This window comes from Saccopteryx bilineata, chromosome 11, assembly GCF_036850765.1.
Source record: "Saccopteryx bilineata isolate mSacBil1 chromosome 11, mSacBil1_pri_phased_curated, whole genome shotgun sequence".
Classification (NCBI taxonomy): Eukaryota; Metazoa; Chordata; class Mammalia; order Chiroptera; family Emballonuridae; genus Saccopteryx; species Saccopteryx bilineata.
The window spans coordinates 11,090,423-11,107,718 of NC_089500.1; the positions used below are offsets into that span (position 1 = coordinate 11,090,423).

A 17,296-nucleotide genomic window follows, 5' to 3' on the forward strand; every position below is an offset into this window, starting at 1 on the left:
CTGGAGCAGGATTATAGAAGGAGCAAAGGAAACAGAAGTGTACAAAGGTGTGATAACTGTAAAGAACTCACTGTGGTGAGGACTGTCACGCGCTCACTGTGCCCAGGCTGTTCCAGCCTTCCTCACCTCCTGGCCAGCAGGGTAGCAGCTTTGCAGCCCCCCCCCTCGCCTCTGCCATCTCTGCCCTTCTATTCATCCTCCATGCTGGGGCTGGACCAGCTTTTCTAAATCACACTTTTGCTCAGAAACTACCCTGTGTTTCATTTCCAAACGAAATTCACCACACAGCGTCGCGGAGCGCTGTGGGAGATGCAGTGGTAAACCAGAGGCACGCAAGCAGTGAAGCTGACCATCTAGAAGCTCCTAGAAATGACAAGTGTTTGTTAGATATAATCTTCAAAGACACCTTGAATTTTTCCATATCTCTGCCTGTAGATTCTCCAAGGCAAAGATGTGCCTAATGCAAATTGTGCCTTAACTGGTTCTTGAACAAACTTCGGGAGGTGAGTGAGTCATAAAACTTATAGAGTCATAAGTAAATGGTGGAATTACCAGTGTCTATTTCCCATGGTTCTGGAGGATTACAAGTTGGCTGGGCTGGCTTTGGGGACATGTGACCTGTGCAGTCACTCAGGACTTTCACTCTGAAGGGCCCAAGGCTTGCTTTAATGTTCTGTTGTTTTCACCGTCTTAGAAGCCTTACTGACTTTTGAGCCGCAGTGTCAGTGTTGGAAGCCCCTTGCTGACCTGGAGCTCTCGCAAAAGAGACTTGGAGAGACAGATGATTTGAAGCCCAATGCAGGAGAACCGCATGGATTTCACGGTCTTTGGGAGGAGCCTCCACGCAGCCATTCAGGGGACGTGCTTTGGGTTCTGCAGACCTGGGTCCAGTTTCCGTTCTCTGTTTACTGGTTATATCATGTTAGACAAGGTGCTTACATTCTCTAGGCATCAGTTTCCTGTCTGTGAAGTGGGGGTGACCACACTACTTTTGAGACTCTTGCCAGGATGAATGGAAATACTGCAGGTCACGGTCAACAACACTGTCTGGACACGAGCTCAATGACTGTTCACTATAAAAAATGATCGCTCTTTACTGACTTTGAACTTGAATACTATCCTGAGGTATCCTTGCCCTGTGGCAGAATAAGTTGTGTTCCTTAAAACAATCTAATATGTGAACATGTGAAACTGCTGTGCGCCCTCTGAAGGGGGAGATATAAGAGATTGAAGGGAAAAGATTTGAAAATCAAATGGGGGTGCTTTACTCCATGTCCCCACCCTGCCCACTCTGCCCACTGGGAAGGGAGGAAGTAGGAGCAGAGGAAAGACCTTAAAGGGAGAAAAGGAAGAAATTATGTGGAGAGCAGTCTGTTAGGCTCCGCCCCATGCTGACCTCTTCAAGTGTCTCACCTCTGGGTGATACCAGAGATTACCAACTCTCCTCCTGACCACTAGAGAATGCCCTAACTTGATCCTCTGGATCCAAAAAGGACAGCAACAGATGTTGGTTCCTTTTGGTTAGAATGATCACTGTGGGTAGTGGCTGAGAACAGACCGTGGGGAAGAAGGGCTAGGTGAAGCCAGGTTTGGACCTGGCACAGGTATAGGGGCACCAGGTCAACTTGGGTAAGTTGCAGGCTAGGGATGGAGTACTGAAGACTGGATCCTGAAGGAACTGGAGCCAAGTCCTGGGGACCAGTAGGGAACAATCACATCAATTGTCCAGGAATGGAGTTCAGTTTATAATGACTTTCCTCTTCATACTTACAGCAAAGACATTAGCAACTTACTAGTGGGTGTGAGGATCTTACTCAACTTAAATGGTACAAATGTGATAAGAAAACACCAGATGTTCGCTGTTAAGAAGGGTGTCCAGAGTACAGTGGTATCATAGTCTAAATCAACATTTAGCCAGGACACAACAAACTGGCCCACGATCATCATCCAAACTAATTGGTGGATGCCTGTGCCTACAGCCTGTTAAACATGTTGACTGTCACTCCTGAATGTGGTCACCTAGTTCTAGACAGCTGTTTTCGAATGACTGTTGTACATATCACAGATGAGCTTAAAAAAGAGAGAGAAATGTCTTTGTCCAGTTGTTGGTCAAATAAGTTTGTAAATATGATATATACCAGGGGTAGTCAACCTTTTTATACCTACCGCCCACTTTTTATCTCTGTTAGTAGTATAATTTTCTAACCGTCCACCAGTTCCATAGTAATGGTGATTTATAAAGTAGGGAAGTAACTTTACTTTATAAAATTTATAAAGCAGAGTTACAGCAAGTTAAAGCATATAATAATAATTACTTACCAAGTACTTATGTCAGATTTTCGCTGTTTGGCAGAATAAATCTTTATAAAACAACTTACTATAGAGTTAAATCTATCTTTTTATTTATACTTTGGTTGCTCTGCTACTGCCCGTGAAAGCTGGAATGCCCACTAGTGGGCAGTAGGGACCAGGTTGTCTACTACTGATATATATGTTTGCTTGTTTATAGTTTGTATTGGGTGTGGGGACAGACTGTAAGCAGGCAGGGTTGTTATAGCCTAAGGCTTAGTTTTAAGACTAAGCTTTTCCCCACACCCTTGACTATTGCATGATGTAGGGTGGTGCGCTCTCATGAGGAATCCCATTATGCCTCAAGATAAGTGACTTTGTATCAGAGACTTTCTTATTTGTATATTGGATTAAAGGTTTGGATTTCTACACTATGTAGTGGGGCAGACCCAGAGCTTGCTCTCTCTCGGTTTCTGAGATTAGCATTAGAGCAGAGAAAGGCCACGTGGAGGAGAGGAGAGGCAGCCAAGATGGTGGAGTGTTAAAGGAGAAGCTGGTTTGTGTAGAGTTTGTGCAGAGAGAAGGAGATGGGGAACAGAGGTGAATGAGACTGGTGAGGTTAGAAACCTTTGATTATAGGAAACTCGGATAAATCAGTAGCTCTGTGAGCACTGAATGAGTGGGTTTTGGAGCCCAGTGTGTTTTTACTTGCCCGCTGGGTACAAGTAGGATTAAAGGTAATGGCCCACCAGTTCTTGGCTCCGTTGCTTCATTACCGTCTGTCCGAATCAGATGTGACCTGCATGGGCCAGGCGGCTGTGATGGTGGCCGTGGCTACTGGCTTTACACTAACCCATCACCACTTGTAGGAAAGCAATCTGAATATAGCCCCTGCAAAATCCTTTGGGGTGTCCAGAATATTGTCAGTATTTTGTTTGTCCTTAGATAATACCTGGTTCTAGACACCGTGTCATGTATAGTGCTGTAAAGTCAGTATAATGGCCACCATTACAGCCGCCTGGCCCATGCAGGTTCGCATTAGATTCCGACAGTCGGTAAAGAAACAATGGAGCCAAAAACTGGTGGGCCATCATCTTTAATCCTAGCTTGCACGGGGCGGGCAAGTAAAAACGCACACTGGGCTCCAAAACCCAAATCACATTCAGTGCTCACAAAGCTACTGACTTATCCAAGTTTCCTAGAATCAAAGGTTTCTAGCTCACCAGTCTTATTCACCTCTGTTCCCCAACTCCTTCTCCCTGCACAAACTCTGCACTAACTGGCTTTTCCTTCAGCACTCTGCCATCTTGGCTGCTTCTCCTGGCCTCCTCCATGTGGCCTTTCTCTGCTCTCCTCTCTAATGCTAATTTCAGGAACTGAGTGAGGAAGCTCCCGGTCTGCCCCATTTATTTTATAGTGTAGAAATCAAAACCTTTAATCCAATATACAAAATAGGGAAGTCTCTGATATAAAGTCCACCCCACATCAAAAAGGGTGGGAAAGGCTTAGTCCTAAAACCAAGCCCCAGGCTCCAAGGATCCTGCCTGCCCACAGCCCGCCCCCAACACACATTAATACAGTCATGCCCATCCCAAACAATCACATGAGCGACGGGCTTCCATGTAGACAGTGCCATCTTTAACAAAGTGAGCATAATATATTTTATCTGCCCAACAAGTGCCTTCCTCACTTAGAACACCTTATCAGAGTAATTAGTCTGTTAGGACTGGTTTAAGTAGGGCCCCCAAATAAAAGCCAGTTTTGAAATGTGTATCCTCTTTAGTAGTCATTATTAGTAAGCTATCTTAGACTATATGTGCTTGAAGATTTTCTTTTAGACTTTTAGAAAGACATATTTATATTCTTTAAGGTGGCAGATATCCCATAAGGGAAAAATAAAATTTCAAATAGAGTAAGAAAAATTCGTTCTTTCTCCTGTATTTTTCTTCTTTACTTTCACACCTAACGCTTCACTTCTGAGACTTCTGGTCACCAAATGTGTGGCTTCCTCCCATCCCACCCCCCATGTGGTTTGCTGCATCATCAGCTGAGCGTGCTATAATTTAACAACCCATGTACCTGGACGTAGTGGCAGGTCCCCCAGGTCCAGGGCTCAGTCCTACAAGACTGCTCCCCACCGTGAGATGCCAATCTCAAGTCTAGGTTGCCACATGTGCTTGACAGATGGGCTATAAATCGGAGGTGCCCATGGCATGCTCCTTGCATTTGATTACTTTTGCTAGAGCAGCTCACAGAATTCAAGAACACCACTTACTGACTACTTACCAGTTTATTCTAAAAGCACATGATAAAAGATACAGGTGAGCATCCAGATGGAATCGCTGTGCAGGGCTAGCTACATGGGAACGGGTGCAAAGCTCCCACACCCTCTCCAAACGCACCCCTCTCTCCCTACCTCCATGTGTTCACCCACTCGGAAGCTCTCTGAACCCCATACTTTTAGGATTTTTGTGTTGAAAACCTTTTTTTTAAAAAATTTATTTCTTCTTTTTTTTTTTTTAGAGAAGAGAGGGAGACAGAGACAGAGAGAGAGAGGAGAGACAGAGAGAGAGAAGGGAGGGGAGGAGCTGGAAGCATCAACTCCCATATGTGCCTTGACCAGATAAGCCCAGGGTTTCAAACCGGCGACCTCAGCATTTCCAGGTCGACGCTTTATCCACTGCGCCACCACAGGTCAGGCTTAGGATTTTTTATGGAGGCTTCATCACACAGGCGTGGTGGATCATTAACTCCACTTCCTTTCCCTCTCCCCTCCTGGGAGAATGGGTGTGGGGCTGAAAATCCCAAACTGCTAATCATGGTTTAGTCTTTCTGGTGACCAGCCTCAGTCCAGAGTTAATAAGGAGCCTGCCAAGAGTCACCTTATTAGAAGGACAAAAACCGCTCCTATCACCCAGGAAATTCCAAGTGATTTAGGAGCTCAGTGTCAGAAACCAGGGGCAGAGACCAAAACATACTTTTCTATTTCATGCAAATCAATTGGGTTAAACATCTATTAGGAAGCATGATAATGTATTTGGTTAAATATGTTCGTGCGTCTTATCACTGACATAAAAGTGGTCTAAACTAGGTGCGTGCTTCAATGTTATTAAACAACTTTGTTGAGGTGTAATTAATGTGTCATAAAACCCACTTGTTTTAAATGTGCACCTATCACTATAATTTGGTTTCAAGATGAAATTTTAACGTGTAAACCTCACACATGTTAAACAGAAAACTCACCCTCATTATTAGGCTGGATTAAGATCTTTAGGGTAGAAAACATGGAGCTGGATTTGTTTTCCTGTCCTGATCCTCCTTCCTCTCCTTCTCTGTCATTCTCTCTCTCTCTCTCTCTCTCTCTCTCTCTCTCTCTCTCTCTCTCTCTCTTTGTTCTTTCCCTCCACTTAGTGTGCTAGTTACAAATGGAAAGATAATCTCTGCCCTGATCAGAAAGAAAGGAAAGGAGATGAAAGAGATCAACACACTTTTTTGGTGGAAACGTCCTCCCAGAGTGAAGGGCTGTCCTGGGTATTATAGGGGCACCTTGTCTCTGCCCCACGCAGGTCCTTGAAGATTGAAGGACTTAGCTCAGTAAAAATTTATAAGTACCTGTGCTCCTTGCTGCAGGTACAGAGATAAGAACTCAGCCCTGCTGTGATTTGAGCAGTTTAAATTCAACCTCAGGCAACTAAGCATCAATCTCTGCTATTGGTCTGACTGACCTTGTGACCCAGTTCCAGTCTCTCAGCCTTTGTCCTTGGGGAAGTACAAGCATGCCCCATTTTATTGTGCTTAGCTTTATTGTACTTCATAGAGGTTGCTTTCTCTTCTTTTCTTTTCCTTCTTTCTTTCTTTCTTTTTTTTTTTTTTTAACAAACTGAAGGCAAGACCCTCCACCAGAAAAAGAAGATGACTCACTTCATTGTGCTGATCTGGAACCGAACTCGCAGACTCTCCAAGGTCTGCCTGAACAGCCCCTCTGCACTCTGATAACAGGAAGTCTTCCCTTGTGACTGGCATGGCTTGTCACCTCACTTCCTTTGGCTCTCTGCTCAAGAGGCACCTCCTTGACCACGGAGCTAAATCTCCAGCCCTTTTCCACTGGAGTCTTCGGAACCCCCCTTTGTGCTTGATTTTCTCCCCTCCCCCTTTTCACTGTCAAACTTATTTTTAATGTTGTGTATTCTCTGCTTCCTTGGCAGAACACCCCTGATGCTAAGTGAATTAAAATACCAGCCAGTGGGAATGGATGGCCAAGGATGGAAGCACTTTACCCCACACCACAGACTGTAAGTTCTGTGAAGGCAGGAAGTTGGGCCTGTTTTCTTCTCTGTCCTAAACCTACAGCCTGGTTCCCGATTCTTAGTCCAAACTCAAGGAATATCTGTTAAATGAATTCATGAACCAACCTCTACTTATCTTTCTCCCCAGCACTGGGGCCCCACCCTGACAATCTACTTTATCAAGACCTGGGATCCTGTCTCATTCCCAGGCATGGGCAGTGCCTCCGTCTGGAGTGGGATTCTGGAAGCTTTGAGCTTGCAGCTCTGATCACGACCTGGGGTCCTGTCTCATTCCCAGGCATGGGCAGTGCCTCTGTCTGGAGTGGGATTCTGGAAGCTTTGAGCTTGCAGCTCTGATCACGACCTGGGGTCCTGTCTCATTCCCAGGCATGGGCAGTGCCTCCGTCTGGAGTGGGATTCTGGAAGCTTTGAGCTTGCAGCTCTGATCACGACCTGGTTCCAGCCACCTTGCTCCTGGAACTGCCTCACTGAGGCGTCTGTTTTCAGGACATGTTGTTGCCTGTCCCTTCCCTGCCTCAGACTGTTGCTGCCTGCCCCAGTACTGACCTCCCGACTAGTCTTAGGAATGGGCTTATCCCAGTCTGCCCCAGTTAATTAACCTTCCCTGTGTGACAGCTTTGCAAGACTGGACGAAACACAGAACACCCATGATGCTATGTGAATTAAAATACCAGCCACTGGGAATGATAGCTAAGGATGGTAGCACTTTACCCACACCACGCTGAATGCTTGGATCTGCCCAGAGAATCGCTTTGAAAGCAGCTGAACAAAGTTTAAACATTTTGAAAACATTACTGATCCCTGAAATTAGCTTCTTAAAAGTAGTCTTTAAAGTCACTCTTGGATAATCATAATATTTCTGGGCTAAATTTTCCTAGTAAAATCTTGGGTTGTTATAACTCACTGTCCTATTCCAAGCTCCTGGCCAATATCTGAGTTTTTAATACTCTCATTAGCTTCTCATTAAAAAAAAAACAAAAAAACTTCTTTTCTGTCCTCAAGTTGAGGTTGAAAATACTCTTGAAGTCTTCTACTCTGGGCTCTCTTAGGCCAGGGGTCGGGAACCTATGGCTTGTGAGCCAGATGCGGCTCTTTTGATGGCTGCATCTGGCTCGCAGACAAATCTTTAATAAAAAAATAATGTTAAGCCCTGGCCGGTTGGCTCAGCGGTAGAGCGTCGGCCTAGCGTGCGGAGGACCCGGGTTCGATTCCCGGCCAGGGCACACAGGAGAAGCGCCCATTTGCTTCTCCACCCCTCCGCCGCGCTTTCCTCTCTGTCTCTCTCTTCCCCTCCCGCAGCCAAGGCTCCATTGGAGCAAAGATGGCCCGGGCGCTGGGGATGGCTCTGTGGCCTCTGCCCCAGGCGCTAGAGTGGCTCTGGTCGCAACATGGTGACGCCCAGGATGGGCAGAGCATCGCCCCCTGGTGGGCAGAGCGTCGCCCCTGGTGGGCGTGCCGGGTGGATCCCGGTCGGGTGCATGCGGGAGTCTGTCTGACTGTCTCTCCCTGTTTCCAGCTTCAGAAAAATGAAAAAAAAAAAATAATAATGTTAAAAATATAAAACATTCTTATGTATAATAATGTTAAAAATATAATTCATTCATTTCCTACCGCTCATGTTCATGGTTGCGGGTGGTTGGAGCCAATCACAGCTGTCCTCTGGGACAACACCAAGTTTTTATTGGATAATGTGTAACATACACGGATCCGTTGTATGGCTCTCAAGGAATTACATTTTAAAATATGTGGCGTTCATGGCTCTCTCAGCCAAAAATGTTTCCGACCACTGTCTTAGGCTTTTAAAGCACTCATATAACTTCCACTCCTGCCAAGGGTGCAGTAGAAAACGGAACTTCAGAGAACAAAAGCACAGGGATTAGCTAGGTGAATGCTGTCATTGGGAACCCTGGAGAGGACTGACATTCCTCAAGCTTTATGTGTCTCGGTGCCTCATTTCAGGATGTGCTAGGAACACATTTGGAAACACTATAACAGGTTTTATTTGTGGGACAAGACAAGGATGGTCAGTTGAGTTGGATAAATTAGGAATTTCAGTAGGTCACGTAGATTTCCCATTTGGTTCACAGGGTTTTCTTTTCACCATCTTGGCAGAAATACTTCCCTGAGTTCTTAGGAGAGGTTAAATGGCAGATCCTTCCTTTTGGACAGGACTGGAGGACATAGAGATAGCTCCATCCGGGCAGCTGGGAAAGGCGACGAAGGGACCACTCCACTGAACCTTGTGTGGCAGCTCCAGGGAAAGTCGGCAGGCTTACCTTTCCCCCCCCAAGTCATAGAACCGAGTTCTGGGTCTTCATTCTGCATAGAAACCCTTTCAAACCAGAGAGCGGGGAAACCGGCCTCCACCAGCGACCTCCCTCATCCATTTTCCTATTTTGCAGCAAGGACTGCGCCTTTAGGCTTTCTTGGAGGAACTGGACATTCTAAGCACGTCCCTACCGGAGGACTTCAGTTTTAAGGTGGAGATTAGGGTTGGCCGGAGGTCCGGTGGTTGGTGCTGTCACAGAACCCTCAGGACTTGCACCTTCCTGCTCTCCCCTACCCCATCCAAGGGAGCCAGACCGTGCAGAACCGCATCTGGGCCTCTGGTCCATGAAAACAGGTCCCGCCCCGGTCTAACAACGTGAACTTCAAGGGTCAGCCAAAAAGTATGTGCGGTGACGCGGATCCAGGCAGTTTCTGGAAACGTGACAATTTCAACTCCTCCCTCACTAGGTCCCGGGTCCAGAGTGGCAGACTGGTTCCCGCCAGCTTCGTCCCCAGCCCCCGCCCCCTCCGCCCTGTCCTTCTGCCGGCTGAGCTCGGCCTCCTCCTATACTTGATTCCAACTCAGGCTCCCTGATGCGCGTGGAAAAGACAACGTCGAGGTCCCCGCCCAGGTTCGGCCCATGGGGGCAAGGCCGAGGGAGAGCACGAGATAGGGGAGGCAGCTCCCCACCGCTGGGGTGGTTTGCCATTCCCGCAGGACCTACAGCCGTCTGGGACAAACGTGGGAGGAGGAGGGGACAGGAGGAGGTGGAGCCGCCGTGGAGGGGCGGTGCCACGGGGAGGGGAGCCCGGCCTCCCGCCCCCACCCCCTTTGGTGTCTCAGTGTGGGCGGTGACACAAAAGCTCCCGCTCGCTGCCGAGCGCCTGGCTGCAGTGTCCGGCTGGGATCGTGGAGGGCGGTGGGGCAGGTGGGCCGCCTCCCCAAGGGCGGGGCAGGGAGCAGGGGCTGCAGACTCCGAGGCCGCGCTCCCGGCGCTCGCCCTGCTCTGGCGCCCCGCGTGTCTAGCAGAGCGGGTGGCGGGCGCGCTGGGATCACCCGGCGATGCTACCACCGCCGCTGCCGCTGTAGAGAGCGCCCGAGCCTGCTGCCGAGAGAACTCGGTGAGTTTCGGTTTGTTTCTCTCCTCTGCCTACCCTGGATCCGGGGCGGCGAGAGGGGCGCGCTGGGATGTCTGCGCCCCCCCCCCGCGCAGCCGCACCCAGAGCAGGGACGCGGGAAAGAGAAGCCGCCGCCAGGTGTATTGGCCCGGTACCTTTTGGCTGGTGGACAAGGGTGGTGGGGCCAAAGGGGTTTCACGGAGGGGAGGCCCCGGGGCGCGGGGAGGTGGTCTCTGGAGTTCCATTTGTCCTGAGCGCTGGTGGAGTTGGGCTGTCAGCTGAGGCTAAGGCAAGGCAGTGGGGTGGGGAATGGCGCTGTCGGCGGCTCTGTGAGTCCTCGGATGCCCCCTGGAGCTCCGGTCCCGAGGAGCTGTAGCCTGCCGGCGCTGCGCGCCCCAGCTGCGCCTCCACCCCGCACACCCGAGTAGGTCCTCTGGCAGCCCCTTGTTGAGCGCCTTCCCCACCTGCAGAAGTTGCCCTCGCGCGCCCCTGTGCGGCCCCGCGGTCCCTCTCAGGAGAAGAAGGCGCAGTGGTGGGCTAGATGTTGGGGGTCTTTTGTGCAAACCCATGCGCCTGGGGCTCTTGCTCCTGGAAGGGCAGCGGCAAGACAAAGCAGGCTGGATTCGTGGGATGCTACTCGAGAAGGGGCACCCCCAGATCCCGCCTAAGGTGGGGACGGGTGGGGGTAGCGTGGCATGATTTGGAGAAGAGTAGAGAAATAGGCAAAACAGAGTGACAGTCACTTGATGAGGTGGAGGAGGGCGTGAAGGAAGACGGATGCTTGCGAGTGCAGCGCTGGTGTGTCTGTCTGGACGGGTGACTGGGCGCCCCGCATTCCCATATAACCGGGTTTACCTAGTATATTTCACTAGCGTGTATTTGCCCCGAGATGTTATTCTGCGCTTCCTTGTCTTTCTTTCTTGAGGGATTACAGTTGCTAGCAGAAGCGCTACCACCAGAGGAGAACTTGGGGGGCGGGGGAGACTGCAGAGGGTGCGGGGGGGGGGGATGGATATTTATTCTATAGAGACAATTAGGCAGCTTCTGCCTCCTCCACAGCCCACTAGCCCTCCACACCTCGGCCGCCTTCCCCCACCCGCTCCGTGCACCCACTGCACCGCCACTGGCCGGGAGGATGCTCAGATTTCTTTCTCTGCTGCGCGTATCTAACCCTTACTGCATGTATTTCACTGCAGGCTGAACAAAGCTAAGACTCAATTGTGCTTCCTGCTTGTCGGCCTCATGCTTCCCAAACGCGTACCGTTTCCACTTGATGTCAGCACGCGGAAGGGGGTGAAAGGGACTCGGTGACAGATTCAGGTAACCCCCAATCATCTTGAGTAGCTGCCTGGTGTCTCTGGGTCATTTGGGCCAACAGCGTTTGCACGGGGCCGCTTGGGTGGTTTTTGCATCACACCATTCCGTTCCTATCTGTGGCACAGGAGTGGGGGCTCTGGAGAGAAATTGTCCGTGACTTTAAACCTTTCTTTTGGAGAAGTCATCTAGGGCAGGCAGGGTGCCTTTGGGGTCGTATAAATGCCACCTCGGTTCTTTTGATGAGCATTTTCACATAACCAGTACATAGGCAGCTGCATCTGAATGTGGGGTTTGAATACATGCCTGCTTTCTTATCGGTAGTAATATATTTTGGCTTCAGTGGGATAGTGTTTGTTGAAAAGGTATTATCAATCATAAGGCACTGATTATAAATTTGACCCAGCACTCAATTAGGGCACTGGTCAAATGTAGTGACTTTCTTACAAAATAACGTCTCTCCCTCATCCATTCCTTGTCATTGTGTTTGCACAATCAATGTGCCAGGTGTAAGTTACTGGGAGGTGGGAGGGAGGGCTCTTGGGGGAGGGGGGAGAAGCAGAAAGAACAGAAAACAGAGCTTTAGTTAAGTTTCCATTTATAAACCTGTGAACCATTAGGCTCTCAGTCTGCATTTTATCTTTAGGTTGTTGGTTCTTTTCCAAAAACTCTGGCCTGTTCTTTTCTTTCCAAGGATAGGTCTGTTTTGATGTCAAGCTAACCAGATCTGGGGTTATCTTGATAGAGCTCAATGAAAACGTAACCTTCAGACGTATTAGGACACCTTGGCATTGGCATTCTCTCCTAGAAGGCAGAGTCCCCGCGCGTCCTGCACAAGTTGCAGGGGATAAAACACGGGTCTGGAAATGGACTCGGGGGTTTGTCTTGTAGGAAGAAGGGGTTGCTGAGGACCAAAGGCTACTGGTCACTGGTGCTCTCACTGGCTCTGCAGTAGTAGAAGCAGCATGTTATCTGTGGCAGATTCTCTCTTCACCATTTTATTCCCAAATTGCTTAAAAAAATAGGCTAAAGCCCTGGCTGGATAGCTCAATTTGTTAGAGTGTCCTATGGATATGCCAAGGTTGCAGATTGGATACCTGGTCAGGACACACACAAGAGTTAACCAATGAATGTATAAATAAGTGAAACAACAAATCGATCTCTCTCTCTCTCTCTCTCTCTCTCTGTGCCTATTTCTCTTCTTCCTCTCTCTCTATAATAAATAAATAAAATTAAAGAGTCAATAAAATAAAATAAAACTTGTAAGATTTGCCGTTCACCTCTAGGAAAGGTTTTGAAAGGTGACTTTAAAAAGTGTAAGTGACACTGCCATTTGTCCTTCTGCTCAAAGCATGCAGGGATCACTAGGAGAAGTTGGTGAGTTCTCCAGTCCCAGCTGGAACAAAAGCCAAGGCCTTAGATCAGATTTGTAATGGTGTTAGGAATAGAGGTATTTTGACAAGTAATTTTTATGTCAGCAATAATGCAGGGTGTGTCCTGTGTGCCTGTAAGGAGAAAAAAACCACGTGATGGGGTAATAGGGAGTGTAATAATGCAATAGAAACAAAGGGTGTGGTGTTTCTTTTCTTTTCTTTCTTTTTTTTAATTAGAAAAATAGACACCTCACACACACACTTCCAAATGGGGAAGCAGCTGCCTCCACATGTAAATGCACGTCTAGGAACAAAGATGGCTATAGTGCAGTGTCAGGTTTCACTGTGGTTTTAGATTGTGTACAGTAATAAATCATACTAAAGTGTTGTATTGATGTTCATCTTTATTTTTATTTTTTAGGTGGAGGCTCTCCATCCTACAGATGTCTGCAGGAGTGTGTTTAGCATTAGGTTGGGGGCGGCCCTAGAGGTTATTAGACCAACCTTTGCCTCCATGGCTTTCTACAACATTCATTTGATTTATTCAGCAGATGTTTATCAAGCACCTGATAGATAATTAGATAATGGGCTTTGTGATCAGGGTCAAGGGGTGAGGGTGGGGTGTGGAGACATAAAAATGAACCACCTTCAGGGAGCTCACAGGGTCATGGGAAAATGATTACTTGATTCTAGTTAAGTTCAGTGAAAGCTAGAGAGAGAGAGAAACAGAGTAGTATTGGATTTCTGAGGAGGGGGCATATGATTATCTAGACTTTACTTGAATGCCTCTTTGATTGGGGAACTCACTACTTTGTGACTGACTGGACCTGTTGTTAGAAGGTGACCTTCTCTTCATAGCCTTTAAACTCTTCAGCTGAATTTCATGAATGGTTAAATTTCACTGTTGTTGAAAGGTCATTCTGTTTTCATTCCTTGCTCTTTCCCAGTTGTTTGAATCTGGCTATCCTATTGGCACCCTCTATGTTTCACGGTTGTATTCTGTCTCTTCTGCACTTTAATTTTGAAACAAATTCTGTTTTTCCTGTATGATCTGATTTAGAAAACAGAAGTGTGTGTGGGGGCTTTGCAGGTTTCTGTCTTTTACACAGTAATGTATTGGCAAGATAGGTTATTCTGCTGTAACAAAGAACTTCGCAATCTCAGCGGCTGAGTACAGTTTCTCTCTTCTATGCTCTGTGTCCACTGTGGTCGGCAGGTGGGCCCTGCTCACTGCAGTCACTCAGGGACCCAAACTGATGGAGATGTGATCTTGAGCATGATGGCAAGATCACTGCAGCTTTGGAAAGGAAGCTAGAGGATCTTGTTCTAGTCATGACAGGAGCTGACCTGGAAGTGACTGACACTGCTTTAAAGGCCAGGACTAGTCCTGTGACCACGTTATCCACAAGTCAATATTTCTGGTACCCACAAGGGAGAGCGGGATGTGAGTGAGGAGAACATAATGATGTACACCAGTGACGTGGCCTCGACAAGGTCATGAAGTGTGTACCTGCTGGCCCTTGCTCGGTGCTTTGTCAATATCGGCTGTTACACAAGTATCAGTTGAATGAATGAATGATACATATTGTAAAGAATCTGGGGCCACCCCAAACTATAATGACTGTATACTGGTTATCAAATTAAAAAATTACAAGTTTCTCTCTTTTGCCTATTTCGAGTAGTTGTTTATTCCGAATTGCTAGTCCAGGAGATATTTCTGCGTCTGGTTCTGGGAGGTTTGGTGTTTAGCATTATGTAACAGAGAGGTGTTACCTACAGACTTTCTCTCCCTCACCATCTGCCTCTTGTCTAAGACTTCCTGAGTTTGTTTGGAACAACTCAGGGTAGAAAAAATGGCAAAGGGCCTAGTGCCACCCAGAAGGTGGCCCCACCTAGCAAAGACTGTAGGGCAACAGATAAGACCTAGAGGGGTCAGAGATGTTTGTAGCCTTGGGTCACCCTCTTGTTACTTTGATGTTTGGAAGGAGCATGTGGAGAAGAGCTCTTTTTGGTCACAGGACTGATAAAACACCCAGAGAGAGACCTTTGGGGCATGCGTACTTCCATCCACAAGCATGGTGACTATGATGGTGGTTAAGTCCTAGGGCCTTCCTTGTCGCACTCTCCCTGCAAGGAGTTGGGTGCTGTGACATAGGCGTTGTCAAGAGCTGTGGACCAAGCAGTTGGTGGCTTGTAGAATCTGTTGTGGAGAACACTGGTCACTCAGATACCTTTGTTCATGTTGTGACCAAGACAAGCATGGATTAGAATTTTTAGGATGCAATTTGTATTTATTTACTTTTATCATAAGCATGGGATTTAACAGAATAGTATTGCTTCTGACTCAGTAATCATCTCCTTGAAGTCCTCTTGACAAAGACAGCTCTCCGTACATGGATGACCCAGTTAACAGGGTGTTAGCCCCCAAGTCCCAGCGACTAGAGGGCATGCATGTCGCCCTGAGAACGCAGAGGCAGCCCTCAACCCTCTGGTCCAGCGTCCCTTGAGTGACAAAAGATTGCACCCAAAAAGGTTCTGAAGTGAGAGATGAGCAACCAGGAAACCAGCAAGGGAACCAGATATATCCTTGACCTCCAAGAACCAGTGCAGGCTGGGCTGCAAAGGAGGCACAGCCAGAGGGAAAATTAAGCCCAGAGGGACTAGTCTTGAAATATATTTGGGAAGCTCTAAAATACATCTCTCTATTCTGTTGGGCCTCTGGCTCCCCACAGCTTTAATTTCATAATGAAGCCAGCCGTCCAGGTAGAGAACACTTGTGGAGTGTAGCTTCTGGCCCTGCCGGACACAAAGTCCTGGAAGCCAAGAGGGAGGAAGGCATTGCTTTTCCTGCTCCTTCTGCATGGCCTCGTTTGTTCCAGGAGTCAGCCTCAATGATTAAAAGCAGAGTGTGGATAAAGTAAGCACTTGTTTTTATGTCTAAGGGTTTTCCACTTCTGGTTTTCCACTTACTGTCACTGTAAGGTTTGGAGAAGAAGCGGCCTCAAGCCTTGTATATGCTAGCTACTTGCATGTCCTTTGGGTGGTTCTTGCTTGTGATTTCTGGGCCTGGATGGCTGGGAGGACACTCCCTGTGGAGTTGTGGGGGGCCACTTGTGCTCCCCTGGGAGGGGAGGGGATAAGTAGGAAAAGATGCCTTATTTGTTTGTTAATTCCTGCATAGATTAAACTCACTGCAGACATCCTGCATGATAAAACTTACTTCAGCATCACAGGGGCTTCCTGGGGTGCCGACCTTCTCACACAAAAGGCATTGCACTGCAGATGCCCGGGGTAGGGGAGGTCCAGGTGGACTAGAATCACAGGTGCTGCTTCCCAGGCTTCTGTTTTCTCTCTCTGCCGGGTCTTACTCCTGCCCACCAGGGAAATGCAGCTTTTCTGGCTTAGTTCCCACTTACAAATCCAGATAATCACACTTGATATACTCCTCCTCACTGAGCTTCTACAAGAATTGATGAGAGTTTGGCGAAGGCTTTGACAGATACTGTGGAACTGGGAAGCCCATATTATTAATATTGGTATTCTGTTTACAAACAGGTTAACTGCCCTTCCCTAGGGTCAGTTCCCACTTTTCCTGAATTTCCATCCTGACTGCATATCCTAGCTGAGAACCTTGTTTCTCTCTGGGCGATTAGAATGGGTACCATCACCTCCTGGCATGCCCACTACCAACCCACATTACAAACACCTTCCCCCTTAGGATGTAGACTGTCTTAATTGTTTGTTTTCTTGCTCAGTATCCTTCTGTAACGTCCGTTGTTTTTTGGTGGGAGGTGGGAATAAGTTCATATTCTTTCCTTAAAGTTATCCCCAGTTCGATGCCCAGACTTTCTTTTCAACCTTGACCCTTACTCTGCCTGATTTCTGACGCCTCGTTAGCTGGAATGGTTAACCCAATGTTCCTCAAAGATACTTTGTGTAATCTCTTCATTTCGCTTTTTTGTATTTTATTTAAAAAAAATTTTTTTATAGAGAGAGAGACTGATTTGTTTTCCACCTTTTAATGCTTTCATTGGTTGAATCTTGTATGTATGATCCTTGACCAAGGATTGAACCTGCAACCTTGAGGTACTGAGATGATGCTCCACCCTCTTAGCAACCAGGCCCAGGGCTTAACTCTATCTCTTTAGACCTTACAGTCCCTCACTCCTCCAAAGTTCTTTGACACAGTTGCCCCCAGCTTTCATTTCATTCAACATTTATTTGTTCCTTCTACAAAGGGCACTTATCACGGATTCTCTTGCATTGTCACCTAAGCTTGACATGCCTTTTTCTTTCTATTTAATTGGAAAGAACAGAAACTCGCTCAAGCCAAGGGGAAGTGTATTGAAAAGATGTCTCAGTATGTCCTTTGTCATCAAGCTCCACATCCCAAGAGTCCCAGCAAGCAGCACCTGTATAGTCATGGCTCAGCTGGCAATGTAGAGATTGGGGCCAGCAGGATCTCAGTTCCTTGGCAAGATCCTAAAAAATAAAGATGGGGTCAGGTTGGACCAATTTGTGTCCCTCCAATGTTTATACAAAGCAAGGGCTCAGTAAAACACTCAATCATTCATAGCACCAAAGTCTTTGACCCACTGTGATAAAGGATTTATGGATACTTTGGTC

General features: G+C 47.6%; 1 protein-coding gene across 2 annotated transcripts in view; it reads left to right on the top strand.

Moving 5' to 3' along the window:
• The first annotated feature begins 9,682 nt into the window (after positions 1-9,682).
• RNF152 (ring finger protein 152) overlaps positions 9,683-17,296 on the top strand; it is a 69,821-nt gene continuing 62,207 nt past the window's right edge. Inside the window, exons 1-2 of one of the 2 annotated variants that reach the window (XM_066246512.1) lie at positions 9,684-9,986; positions 11,180-11,303. The gene's annotated coding sequence lies outside the window, so the exon portion shown is untranslated. Of the gene's footprint in view, positions 9,987-11,179; positions 11,304-17,296 lie in introns of both variants that reach the window. The other variant, XM_066246514.1, reaches the window with a different exon arrangement.